The following is a 13,413-nucleotide window of genomic DNA, read 5'->3' on the forward strand; positions in this document are numbered from 1 at the left end:
ACTGACCAGGAAATTAAATGCAAAGCATGATAAGAAGGCACCACTGCATTTATGCCAAACCAGAATGGAAATTAGCAGAAGAGGAAAAAAATTGGACATTACTTCATTTTGGTAATTGTTTTTCAGTGTGTAATATTTCCCCATGGTTGGATACCATTTAACCTAAAATTCCTTTGAAGTCTACAGGTCTTGTAATTATCAGTGGTACCACTAAGGGGCTGTTTTACAAGCAAGGAAGGTTCAAACCAGGGACATGAAAATATTCCTGCCAGGAAGAAGGAATGTGAAGAAGTAGGGTGAGAATGAGTGAAAGCTCCTCTTAGCTGAGCAGACTCTTCCCCTGGAGAGCCCTGAAGAAGCAAAGCTTAATTAATTGTAGCACCATTGAAGCTCTGCAAAGAAAAAAGCCTGTTAAATCATGAGCTCCATCCTTCAGACCACAGCCCAATTTCCACACAGCCATCCACTGCTCGGTGTCTTTAGGGATGAGCTTTCTGGAAATCCTAACTCACTGAAGCTCCTGTGCACTGAAAAGCAAAAGAACTCTGATATCTTTGGGAAGAAAAAGGCAGAACTGCACATCTCATGGTCTGTAAGAGCCTTCTCAAGGACTGGGTCTTTGCTTAAGGAATGAAGTAGAAGACATGAGAAATTTGGTGAAAGAAGGAACAGACAAAGTGGATTTTCACCTTCTCTTTGGCTCAAATCAAATTCATTCATCCCTCCAAAAATATGTTTCCAATCAGAAGACTGCTCTCCACTTCAGATGTGAGAGCTGGAGGGAGTGGTTACAGGTAGATTTTTCTGTCTCTCACAAATTATTGCAGCCAACAGAAATGCAGCTTATTACAATCAACCAATATCTGAGGTGTTTGCAAAGCTGAGATGTTTTTTGAACTCACTGGGGACGTACCAGGCTACTCTGCCACCCACACTACTTTCAGAGCAAATAAATGCAGCCTTGAATTAAGGGATGCTTTAATGGACTGGCTTGCTCCCTCTGCCTTTTTTATTTATTTTTTAAATTTATTTTGGAAGCCAGCTGCAACTTCCAAGTCTTGCCCTTAATTTGTAAAAATCCATTATTAATTTATTATTAGCTTATTTTGCTATAATGATCTAAATGAAGACTTGCCTGTCAATTATCCCATGTCAAGGGAGATACAAAATAACTCCTCAACTTGATTTAAAGGCTCCAGCTTTTAAATTGTGGGAGCGATGTGGGAGCTCAGAAGTTTTAGAAGCTCCAGGGACAGTTTAGAGGAATGGGTGCTTTTAGCATGAAGGGAGGGTGAATGTATTCCTTTGCCATAGGGAAATGAAGAGCTGCATTGAGCAATTCACATTCTGGACACAACAATGCTTCCTGGAACACCAGATGGGACAAAAAAAAAAAAAAAATAGGTTCACTTATTTCCATCTGGAAATAGCCCTCTTGGCACCTGAGCGGAAAGCTCCCTGCCTCCAGGCTGCCTTGAGATGTCATATTTTCAAGGTGTCCTCTGAATTCTTAGCCCTATTGTAATGAATAACACCCACAGGATTCTCAAAGCAAGCTCCCTCCCAACAGCCTCCTGTCCCACAAAATTCATCTGACCTCACTTCTGCACAGGAACCTATTTCAAGCCTTCATTTTTTCTGACTGCACAAGAGTAGGTGGGAACAAGCTACCTTGTGTTCATCAAGGATACGAGGATGTACACAGGCAATACTTGGACAGACTTGAACTGAAAATCCAGTGTCCTGTTCACTTGTCAAAGACTTGTAGCATAACCAGATCACAAGGCATTCAAGTAAAGGGAATGGTGACATTGGACAGGCACTGGGATAATTCTGGGGTAGCTGGGGAGTACATACTGAGCACTAAACATGAAGTTATAGTGCTGAGATCCATCTCTGGGGCTTCCAAAGCATTTCCACCCCCTAGACTATCCCTGGCTTCACTTTTTCAGGATACTGGAAAACCAACCAATTTAGAAGACAACCAATGTCAAGATCCCTTTTTAGAGTCTCCAAACTCTACTGCTCCCTTCCAGGTGACCTCACCAATCTTTCTGAAGTCTCCAAGCCTCCTGTAGGTCCCCCAGAGATCCTAGTGAGACATGTTTACACTGCCTTTCACTTTTCTTTCAGGACCTCAGCCATGTTTATTGATTTATGCCTTGTTTCCCAGAACTGCGTTTCTGCTGAAGGTGACCCCGTGCCTACCCAGACTGGAGTGTTACTCTTTCCAGGTCATGCTCTAATGCCTGCCTGGCTCCTGTAAAACATCACTCTCTGAACAGCTCCTGGTGGATGTTTTGGTCAAGAGTTCTGCTTATTGCATGTCAAAATTGGTTTGAAAATGAGCACAGACTGAGTGCCTTGATGGGGTGAAGCCAGGATCACGTCAAAAGTTCTTTTTGTTCTAAAGGTCAAAATATCAACTTCTCCAACAGGCTTTCCTATGGCTGTAATTCCAAATCTTTTGCTCAATGTAGTCAAACAAATATGTTTTTGAAACTCATGAGTTGATTGAAAAATATCTACTAAATTAGCATGGGGGAATAGAACTCTGCCTTCAGATCACAAGAGGAAATCAACTTTTGTCTTTAGAAACCAACTGATATTGCAATTTTTCAGCTTTCCAGCTGCCTCCTAGCAACTGATAGAACTCCACCAGAGCCAAGCTTTCAGAGAAAGATTTCCTCCAGATAGGCCCAGCAATTCATATTTGAACTCTGTGTTAAGCTGTTAATTTTAAAATGTATTAAGCATGGGAGTCATGCCACCTTTATGTTTATTTAAAATTGAGAGCTTAACCGAAGTTTTTTTCATCTGAAAAACTTCAAGATTGTCAGCATCACCCCCCAGCAGACACGACACCACACCACTGTTACAATGTGCTGTATGTGCAACCATTTCACATTCTAATTCTCATTACTGAAAAACTTCTCAAACCAACTCAAACTGTTCCTTCACTCATGCAAAGCATTGCTGCTTGTGCTACTACATTTAGAGAGAAAACAATTCTGTTCCCCGAATAACTGGCATTGTTTCCTGAGGGTGTTTATAGACATCGGTGAAATCTCCCCCAAGCTCTTTTCTACACTACAGAGTTTTGGTTCCTCACATCTCTCCTCCCTCTGTTTCTCCTATCCCTCCAAGGCATGGAATTATATGTGGAGGACAAGAATCACACACTACCACGAAGTGCTACAAAGGAGAACAGAGTAGCAGCACTAACAGTGCTCATGTTTGGGATAGTCTGAACAACAAAACACAAGGTATTCTGTGATATAAAACATCACAGCCCTACAAACGTGATACAAACTGTCTTGATATATAGCAACAGAAAATCTGGTCATAAATACATCTTTATACATCCTTAAAAAATGTCATCCGATGCTTTGCTAAGGATTGGGAGGAGAAATTAATGAAGAATGACACCATCTTATTTACAAATTAAGGTAGAGAGGACAGAGAAAAGAAGGGGAAAATCCAATCTAAATTTTTCTCCCAGGGGAGAAAAAAAATGCCATGAAGTATAATGGAGTCAGCGTGTTTGAGTCTGCATTTTCATAGAGTAATGTAACCCTGCAAAATGGGATTAGAGTGTTCACAGCAACACACAATTTATACCAGGAGGTAGAGCCATCACCCTGCACTGCTGAGTCACACAGGCCATCATAAACGAGATCTGTGAGGTTCTTCACCTGACTGACTGGGAGATGGATCCATAAAAACAGCACTGCTTCACGAGTTTGCTGGCAGCCCTCCATGAAAGGCCACCTTTGGCAGTGTACAGGGAAGGAGGCCAGGCAGACATTCAGGTGGGATGGAGCTGGCATGGATCACCAATTCCCAGCCATTGGCCATTGCAGTCCTTCTCAGCTGCATATGCTTTTCCTCATAAAAGAAAACAAACTTCAATCCTGTCCTATCACCAGAAATGCTTTCAAGTTTTACTTCTACAGGATAAAAAGCTGTTCAATCAGCAAAGATAAAGTTTAATTCTTTTCTATATTTAATAACATCCATAAACTTTAGGCATATTTTTGGAGTTTTGCATCTTTTGCATCAACTGACCAGATTCTGACCCTGTTCTGAAAGCGTTTCATTCTGCCACAAAGATCACCAATGAGCTCCAGTGCCTTTGTAGTCCCCTGACAGTTTACCAAAAGTGTTTCCTGAAGACCCACGACACCTAATGGTCCAGACATCACTTTCCCAGCCTCCCTGAGAATGTCTCTACACCTCTTTCCTTTCCTGAGAAAACGCTCCTGGTTTTCAGCAGCTCCTGAAGTTTGAAACACCAAACAAACCCCCAAACAGAAGAAATGGAAAATGAGACAAGACAGTAATACAGATAAAATTCTGCCATTCTGTGTAAAAGTAGGTTTCATCCTCTGCTGGAATAATGTGCTCAGGCTTAGTCACTAAAAAGGCCAAGCAGAAAGAGACAGCGGAGGCAGCAAAAGTAGGTTGGATTACTATGCATTATTATAGAGGGGGAAGAAAGTAATCCATTAGAAGGAAAATGAAAAGCTTTGGGATGATGAGGGGTAAAAAGAAAAAGAAGGAGAGTAGACATATGAGAGAACGCTGCAGATAATGTCTAGAAGGGCAATTACTGGTTCTCTTTCTCTCTACTCTTTCCCATAACATGAGACCTGGAGGGCAACATGCAATTAAGGGCCACCCATTGAAAACACCCCAAAATGAAACACTATTTAGTGTGTAATTAACCTGTGGAACTCAGTCCCACATGGCATTCTGGGGATAAAAAACTCAGACAGAGCCCAGAAAGGATTAGACACTACTAAGTGGTAAGATAGCATTTCCCATTCCACCAGCTGGATAAAAATAAAGTACAAAGAATATCAATCCTCCAGCTTCAGGGCCTAAGTTGTTCATTGTGATCAGCAGCAGGTAAAGCTCAGCAGGATGTGAAAGATGCAGTTCTGACAATGAAAGCTTTAGTGCATGGCCCTTTCCTGTATGCTGCTTGTCACTTATCTCAGATGCTTATATGGCTCCTACAGCTCCAGTACGGGTTCATTACAATCAGTAACATATTCATCATCACAATAGCCTGAGAAAGTACAGAAGAACTTTTTTCCCTATTGTAGAGACTATGAACGAAAAGGTTAGGGACGTGCTGGAGGTCACACAGGAGAGGGGAGCAGAGCACTGCGCCCTTCCCTGCATCCATCCTGATCGTTGGACCCTACAGCAAGGCAGACCAAAGAGCCAGCTGGGAAAGGAGACAGCAGCTCCATTTCCAAGCCTCTGGCAAACATGGATGTCCCACCAAGACTAAGCATAGCAACGATTGAATTAAACAGCATCCCCAGCACAATCGACACAACATCTGCATCAGCCAAACCATGACCACAGTTCCAGGGACCCATCCCTCAGGAGGGACCTCCCAGCAGGTCGCTCTGACCTTGCTGATGCACAGCACTAGCTCAGTAGCTGGTTTGTCCTTTGGGGTGGATTCCAGGCTGGCAGTGCTGGATGGCACAGTGTCTCTTTGCATGTGATGCTTCCATCCTGCTGTCACTTATCTGTAGGGGTTTAGTGCATGCAGCCCACTTAGGGTCAGGCCATGAAGCTGCTGCACGTTTTATTTGCCTAAGCAGTGCCAGCCAGTCCAGTGCAACTACTCCCATGGGTTGCACGATCTGCCAACCTTTTAAAAGAGCAGATGCACAGAAACCAGGACTTTACTCCATGTGGAGATGGGTCACCTTTTCTTCTTTTTTTCAGATGGCTATGTATATGCACTCTGTACCATTTTTATAATATCATATAGTTTTAATATGCTTAACTGAGTGATTTATCAGTCATTCTCTAATGATAACTACAGCACTCCTTTAATGTTCATATTTCTTTTCATTTTTCTTCTTTAACCTTTTTTTCTTCCTGGAGCAGCTTTGCCCTGAGGTGGAAAAGTAAAGGTCCACCACAATCTTTACTGGAGAAAAGAGTCCCATTTGAAGCTGATTCAGTGATACAATGAATGCACAGGTCATTTGGAGAATAAAACATGAAGACACGCTAACCATAAAAGTTTTATTTCCTTCACAAGTGATAAGCATGTATGAAGGAAAGACTTTTTTTTCTGCTACCTTTGGCCTGCAGTAGAACACTTGTTAAAAAATGTTCCTTGATACTAATCTCCAACTGGTGTTTGACTTAGCTTGAACTCTCAAATGTCACCAGCTTTCAACTGGTGCTGTGAAAAGACCTAACTTACATATCTATAAAAGTAAGAGCTCTATTTTAACCAAGTCTCATTCTTTCTTCCTTCTTCCCTTCCTTTTTTCTTTCCCTCCTTTCTTTATTTCTTTATTCTGCCACTGCATTTCTGCTTTGATTTTGATGTTTTAATACAAAAAATAGGCCAAGAGGAGAAGCTATAAATTATACAGAATAAAACTACTCTTAATTTGTCTAAACTCCCATTAAATTAACTTATTTTTCCTTACACTGACCTAGCACAAATATTTTAACCAAATTTGCCTTTTAAGAGGTTGTTCTACTTCACCAGGGCTGCAGCCAACTGTTCCGACCTGGAAAATGGACCCTGAAGAGATGCCAAGAGCACTCTGCAAAGGTGAGAAAGGTGCTTCTTCAGAAATACAAAGACATGGGATGGGAAGGGAAAAGTGGGTGCTCACAAATAATAGGAATGAACAGGTTTAATGTCACCTGTTCCAACCTGCAACTTTATACTGAAGTAATCTCTATCACTTTGATTGAATGTCCATGAAAATGATAAATCTTTATTGCCCAGTAGATTTCCATGGCCCACCCCCCCCTTCCAAAGCCAGGTAATGCAGGGGATTGGGATACTCTCCAATAAAGGAAGCATCAAACAATCAAGGATGCAGCTCAGGATGTTACTGACAAAGAGCAGTAGAAAATTGCTTCATTAATGGGATCTTGTTACAAATGAGTATATAAAAAATCTAATCAAGCACATTCCACCACACACATGACAGGGAGATCACAGGCAAGTGCAGGTCACAGATTCCTTCATCATTGGCTTGATGGGCACGAGAGAAGCAAAGCTGAGTCATGCAGCTGGACAGAGGGATACAAGGATAATGATGACATTGCCCCTTTGAAGGAAGGAAGGAATGAAATTCCATGTTCAGAAAGCCTGCCAGAAACTGTCAGCGCTGCACATTATTCCTTAATCTGAATAATCATTAGATTATTGACTCTGAAGTTCACATTCTGAAAAGTAATTTGGTTCTCTAATAAGGCATCGAGGCACAGCACCAGTGAGCATACATATCATAAGAGGATAATGATTCGGGTAGTTCTGTCCTTTCTGCTGGTGTCTTACCCCTCAGATCTAAACACTGGACACACTTTCCATAGTACTGCTCATCTGAGCATATCAAAGTGCGTTATAGATGTTCATTATAAGTAATTACCAGGCAGCACGTGTGAATGAATAATTTACAGGATGGTAGAAGTGAAATTTCTACTGCTCTGACACTTTTTCTCTCTTTGCAGCTTCAACACTTTTAAAATTTGTTCTCTCTCTTTTTCTAACCAGTGTAAATTAAGAACAGCAGTTATTTGAATATCTTCCTAAATCACATCTCTAGGTGCCTATAGTTACAAATATCTAGCCCTAAATTTGGAAGGAAATCTCAAGCAGCAGCAGCCTAAGACAGAGATCCCTTCCAGAACCAGCTGTGCCAATGGAAGGGTTTCTGCCTCCAGCTGGACTTTTTCAGCTAACATGAGCTGCTCCATCAGCACGAGCTTAGCTTTTTACCCAGTAAAACATAACAGTAATCAGTAAGGAGGTGTGAGGCAGTAAGTGGGAGAGAATCTGACTCTAAAACACACCCTACTAATATCTTGAGAAAGTCTGAGAAATTAACAGACCTGAACTCATTAAATTCAGTCAGAGTCACTTCTCAGTGTGTCTCATTAAGACAAATACAGTTTAAGCATGTGAAGATCCTTTATTGATCAACAGGGGAAAAGAAACCTTTTCAAATTTGCTGGGGTTTTCTCCTCCATTTTCTGCAGAGATTTTGCACAATTCTGTTCACTCAGTCTCTGCCTTTCATTTTTTCCAGTCAGGTTTGGGATTCCATCTCCCAGGGCAGTCTACATTTAACAGTCACGAGCATTTAAAACATAACTGTGAATTGTCATAATTGTCATTTTGAGCAGAGGCTGGGATTTCTGGGGTTTGTTTCCTTTTTTCTTTTTTTTTTTTTCCCCTACAGGATCTTAATTGCTTTTTTCATCAGAGATTTTCAAATAGAGTTGATGCTTGGGAGAGTTTAATACTTGAAAAAGAGAAGAATGGTGCCCACCTCAGACACTCAGAAGGGAAAGTGATACAAAGAAGCAGAACTAGAAAGTTGTGTCAAATGGCTAAAGGTGTGACACAAAGCCCAGCAAAGTACAAAGCTGAGCACAAAGGAGGAAGGAAAAATACAGCAGCTCTCTACCAAGCCAACATGAAAATGTTGAAAAGTTAAATAACCAGAAAGGAGAAAAAGGGGAGAGCTTTCATGGCAGGAAAAAGAAAGGGCAAAAGAGAAAGAAGCAGCACAAAGACAACATAGTCTTATACACACAGAGGAAAAGAGATGTGTCCAATGACAGAACATACGGACAAAGAAAAATAACCCCAACCACAGATGGATTTCCAAGGCAACACACAGAAACCAAACAAAAATGAAAGGCAAGAAATTAATTTAAAATCTCCACAAAATAATTAAAACCCAAAAACATTTGGGGAAAAAAAAGCAAATAGCCTTTTTCATCTTAACAAAAATGTTCATTTTCTAAAAAGGCCATTTTCCAACACAAGTTTTTCCATTCAGCTAATGTCACCCAGCTCCAGTTATGTATCCCAGGCCCCCAGGGCTAAACATAATCTGTGTTTGAAATGAGAACATCTTTGTTCAAACTTTAGGCCAACAGCAACCAAAGGATCTATCAGTGCTCTGGTGAAAAGAAAGAGGAAGGGAAGAGTAGGGGTAGATTTGAGCATGCTTTGAACATCAGACAGTGTCCAAGCACTCAAGGATGCCTGAGCCAAACTGTCACTTTTAATACCCGTAACTCATTACCACACCCAAAATATTTCAGAATGACTCCTGCCGTACAACAGCTTCTCCAATGTGTAGCCCTGTAGGAACTGCAATGTGCCATCTGTAGAGCCCTTCCAGGATTCCCAGGTCTCTGGGAAGCTGTTCTCTAGTAGATCAGTCAACTCACTGCAGTGAGGAATTCATAAGCACTGGGCAGTAAAGGTTCACCTTGTCAGGGGAGCTCTTGGAAGGCTTCACCCATTGACATCTCCACTATTGCTGTGGAAACAGAGTCTAGTGGACTATATACTACACAATTCCAGACCTTTGAGCCCAGCAAGGGCTCTTTTTTCTGGGTACCACAGTGTGATTAGATGGAAGAATCACTCTGTAATCAGAGCTGCAAAAGGGACGGATCAATAGAGCCACAAGCGATTAACACTGCTGTAACTGCCTGACACATCTGTTATTTACTGGAGCAGGCAAGTCAAGATGCCTGGGGAATAAGCAGTCTCTGGCATGGGAAGACCTATGGACAAAGGGAGAAAAGATATTGTTCGTGTTGGAACATGAACCCCTTTTCCCTCCCTTTGCTGCTGTCACAGTCTGGAGGCACAGGAGCATGTGCGCATCACAGATCACTGCAGCAACATCTGATTCACAGCAGAGCCTGGGTGGCACAGCAGGTTAATGCTTCTCTCCTTCATCTCTGGACTTACAGATGGAACAAGTCTGACAGTCCCAGAGTATTCCTATGTGGATTTTCATTTGCTTCAGACCTCTATGTTCACTTTCTTCACCCAAAGCAGTTTACATGACCAAAAGTCATGGCAATGTCACAGGCCAGGATTCAGTAGAAATGAGAATTGCTCGAGGGGCAAAACTGCAGAAAACAGATATAAATCAAAGCCTTGGATGCACTAGCAGAGCTACATGAAGAGCCTATGATGAGAATGGCTGGAAATATCCAAGTTCAGGAGAAGAACAGCTGAGGAGAGCTCTGTGGAGGCCTGGGACTAGCACAAGTTGCCATTCAGAATGGCAGAGGCAGAAAATTGCTGTGGCCTCTGACCAGCAATATCACAACTTCTGTTCACCTTCATAAAAACCAGGAAAAACACCCAATGTTTCAATAATGAAACAAAACACCTTAGGGAGACTGTGGATTTTTAAAAGAGGGTTCTATCCCAGCTGGTTTTGGTCCCCTGGTTTTAGCTGTTTCCTGAGGCATGATTGCTTCTAGTTTTGGAATGTGTTAGTATTCAGCTCAGCTCCAGGCATCATTCTAAAGGAGAGAGGCAGGGTGAATTTTTAAAAGAGCCAGATAGTAGTATTATTTTTACATGAGCCGTTACTGTTCTTTCTCACTGGAACACCTCCCTGCTGGTACTGCTGATCCGAGCCAGCCCTCACCCTGAAGGGCACTTTACTTTTAGTCCTCACTTCACATGTGGCTGTAAGAGCTCAGCCATGAAAGGAAGCAGTAGGCACATCCTACATCCCAGCTGCAGCTCTCCGCCTCTCCGCTCCTTCACCCAGCTGGAGAAGTTTGGCTCCGCTGTGCCCTGACTGGACTAACCCAAGTTCAGGCAACCTCAGCACGAGCCAGCTCAGTCCCAGTAATGAGGCCACTGGGAATCATTTAGGATGATGTCATTAGCACAAACACATAACCTTTAAGTTCTTGGAGGTAATTTCATCTCTCTTTCCATAGCTGATAGGGTTTGTTCTGTACAGACTCAAGGAAACTGGAGCAGGATATTTCAAGTCAATCTCAACTAAGACTGATAACTCCCTCCAGTTCCACCTCCCTTATTTATAGCCAACAGCTGGACATTGCAAGTCAATGACCATTGACAACATGACACATGGATCTACAGACCCAGCAAGTCTAATACCAGCTGAAGTGACAGTGCTGGATCCTGGCTATCACCACAGGAGAGACAAATATTCCAGCTGCCAATAGATGTGCCCTTGCATCGACCTTACGTGAAGCACCCTTGGCCTGGGGGACAAATAGAAATCAATTAGAATTCTTTGTTGTGCCAAATTCTACATACCTTTCAGCAGCTCCCTGTCCTCCTTCCTCTGCTACAGGTGGACCACTAATCAGAAACCCTTTTTTGTACAGCAGACAGCTAAAGCTTTAAAGAATTTACAAGATGGCAGTGTTTTTTTGTTTGCTGATATAATCTGGGATCTCACCTCCATTTCAAAGCCCACAGGACCAAATGTGTGAAATCTTTCATTGATTCTGCAGCTTCCTTTTCCAATCTTGTTTGCAAAAAGCTCTTGAAATTTATCCTGCACTTGAAGAGGGCATTTATAGTTGTCACTTTTGCCTACTCTCAGCATCCATCCTCCACACAAACAGCTTCTCCCTTGAGTCAAAGAGGACATCTGATTCTTTCCAAGAGGCAGGTTTGCATTAAGGATCTGCTCACAGGGGAGGAGCAGAGACTCTGAAAGTGTTCTCCAGCTGCTCTGCTTAAATGTCCCTTCAGGGTACATGGCAGCTGAGTGAGAGGAGCTCTGGCCAGACCCAAGCCAACCCCGGAATCCAGTGCTACCATAGACAGAGGCTCAGCACAGCTGAGAATCCAGCCTGAGGTCCCAACACAGCTCAGCTCTGCTACTTCTTAAACCCACATGTCAATTAGTAGTGAGTGAAGACCGCTTGTAGTGATCAGAAAACAAGAGATCATTTCCTACAGCCCACCCAAGAGCTGTACAACAGCAACAATTCTGCATTAATGTGGGCCTGGGCTGCAGCTGGGACAACTGTCTTGAAGCACAAGGATACCAGCTTTAGCTCTAGTGCTTCAAACCATGAAACCTCATGGTTTCATGAAATATAATTCACTGTGTAGGCTCACAAATTACTTGTTCAGCCATTGGAAAGTACTGTCTTACCTCCTTGACCTTCCAAGAGTCAGACTCAAAGTAGCAGAACATGGGAGAACTGCGAATGTGGATGGAACAATGGGACAAAAAGCAAAGTGAGAAGAAATCTCTTCAAAATAACACTAATAAATCAGAAAAGCACTGATTCTCTGTCTACACAGTTGGTGGTATTGACAAACCTTATCTCCTTTGCTTTTTCCACAATTACACTATCAACCAGATTTTTGGAAGCAATAAAAACTCTTTATGTACTATCAGTGTACACTGAGATTTGAAATTACTTTCAATGACAAAATGCAGGCTTAAGTGCTCTCACTGGCATATAGTGGGTCTGAGACATTAGCATCAAGAGATGCTGTGAATGAGTCCTGCTCCTTCATTGCTCTCAGAATAGCAGATGATCTCTGCTGCAAAGTCACTGTGATTTGCTGGGCAGTACCTCAGCTTAATAGGGACAAAGTACCCCCCGAGTTTGAGAATAGCTTCTGTCTTCATTACAAGCTCTTCACCCATCTCCACAGACACAGTCCTGTAACTAATGACTGCAAGAGGCTCACCACAGACTCTGCAGAACAGTGCTTTAGCATAACAGCAACTGCTCATCTCTGAGTGGTGATTATCTTGTCACACCAGCACTTCCTTCTCCTAGGCAGACATGGTGAAGTTATCTGGAGAATGCCTAAAACACACATTTTTGAGAGGGAACTGTGGGGTGATGGATTATGGGAGGCTGCCAACACTGGCACCGGAGCCATTAAGACAGACTGAGGTCTGATTACAGTTTTGCATAGCGTGAGGGCACATCTGAAGATGTGTAATTTAATGGCTCATTGCTCGCTTCCTACCCAGAACTGTGTGAGAAGGAAAAACTGCCGGAGCCTGCTTGATTCGAAATCACCTGTTTGTGTTCTGCCATGGAATAGTCCACAAAATCTCATAAATACTAAGCAAGGAAAATGCTTGGCTCCCTCTGAATTGCTTCAAAGTGATCACCCAGCAATTGAAAAGTAGAGCTGGAATTGCTAGGACATTCCCTGATATTTGCTTTTTGTAACTCCCTTAAAGTAGGAAGCCTGCATTTCATTACTCTCACTTTCCTGAAGAGAACTAGCTATTTTCTTACACATTTCCTCATGCCATTTATTTTCTGCCCTGCAAAGCAACCACTGGTGCATGCATGTCTTACAACACAGGACCTCTACAAACCAAGAATTAGTGTAGGAAAATGAGTGTCACCTTCTGCCACTGAGAGATAGAGGCTGGGACGAAGCAGGTTGTCTTTCCATAACAGCCCTTGTTTCTGGCCCTGCTCTCTTTCTCCCATTCAGGACTGGCAGATCATGTTTGTCCTGTTAACTCAGATGCTGGCTCTGTTCTGACCCAGGTAAGAGCTAAACACTGATTTAGACTTTCTCAGTTTTCACATATGTCAGCCAGCAGGCCCTTTAGT

At 42.5% G+C, this 13,413-nt stretch overlaps 1 protein-coding gene across 1 annotated transcript in view; it reads right to left on the reverse strand.

The window, feature by feature from the left end:
* Nucleotides 1-13,413, reverse strand: part of AGBL1 (AGBL carboxypeptidase 1) — a 276,286-nt gene that overhangs the window by 36,114 nt on the left and 226,759 nt on the right. The window lies entirely within an intron of this gene.

This window comes from Corvus kubaryi, unplaced genomic scaffold, assembly GCF_017639235.1.
Source record: "Corvus kubaryi isolate FWS band 111438036 unplaced genomic scaffold, C.kubaryi_AGA036_p1.0 37394, whole genome shotgun sequence".
Lineage (NCBI taxonomy): Eukaryota > Metazoa > Chordata > Aves > Passeriformes > Corvidae > Corvus > Corvus kubaryi.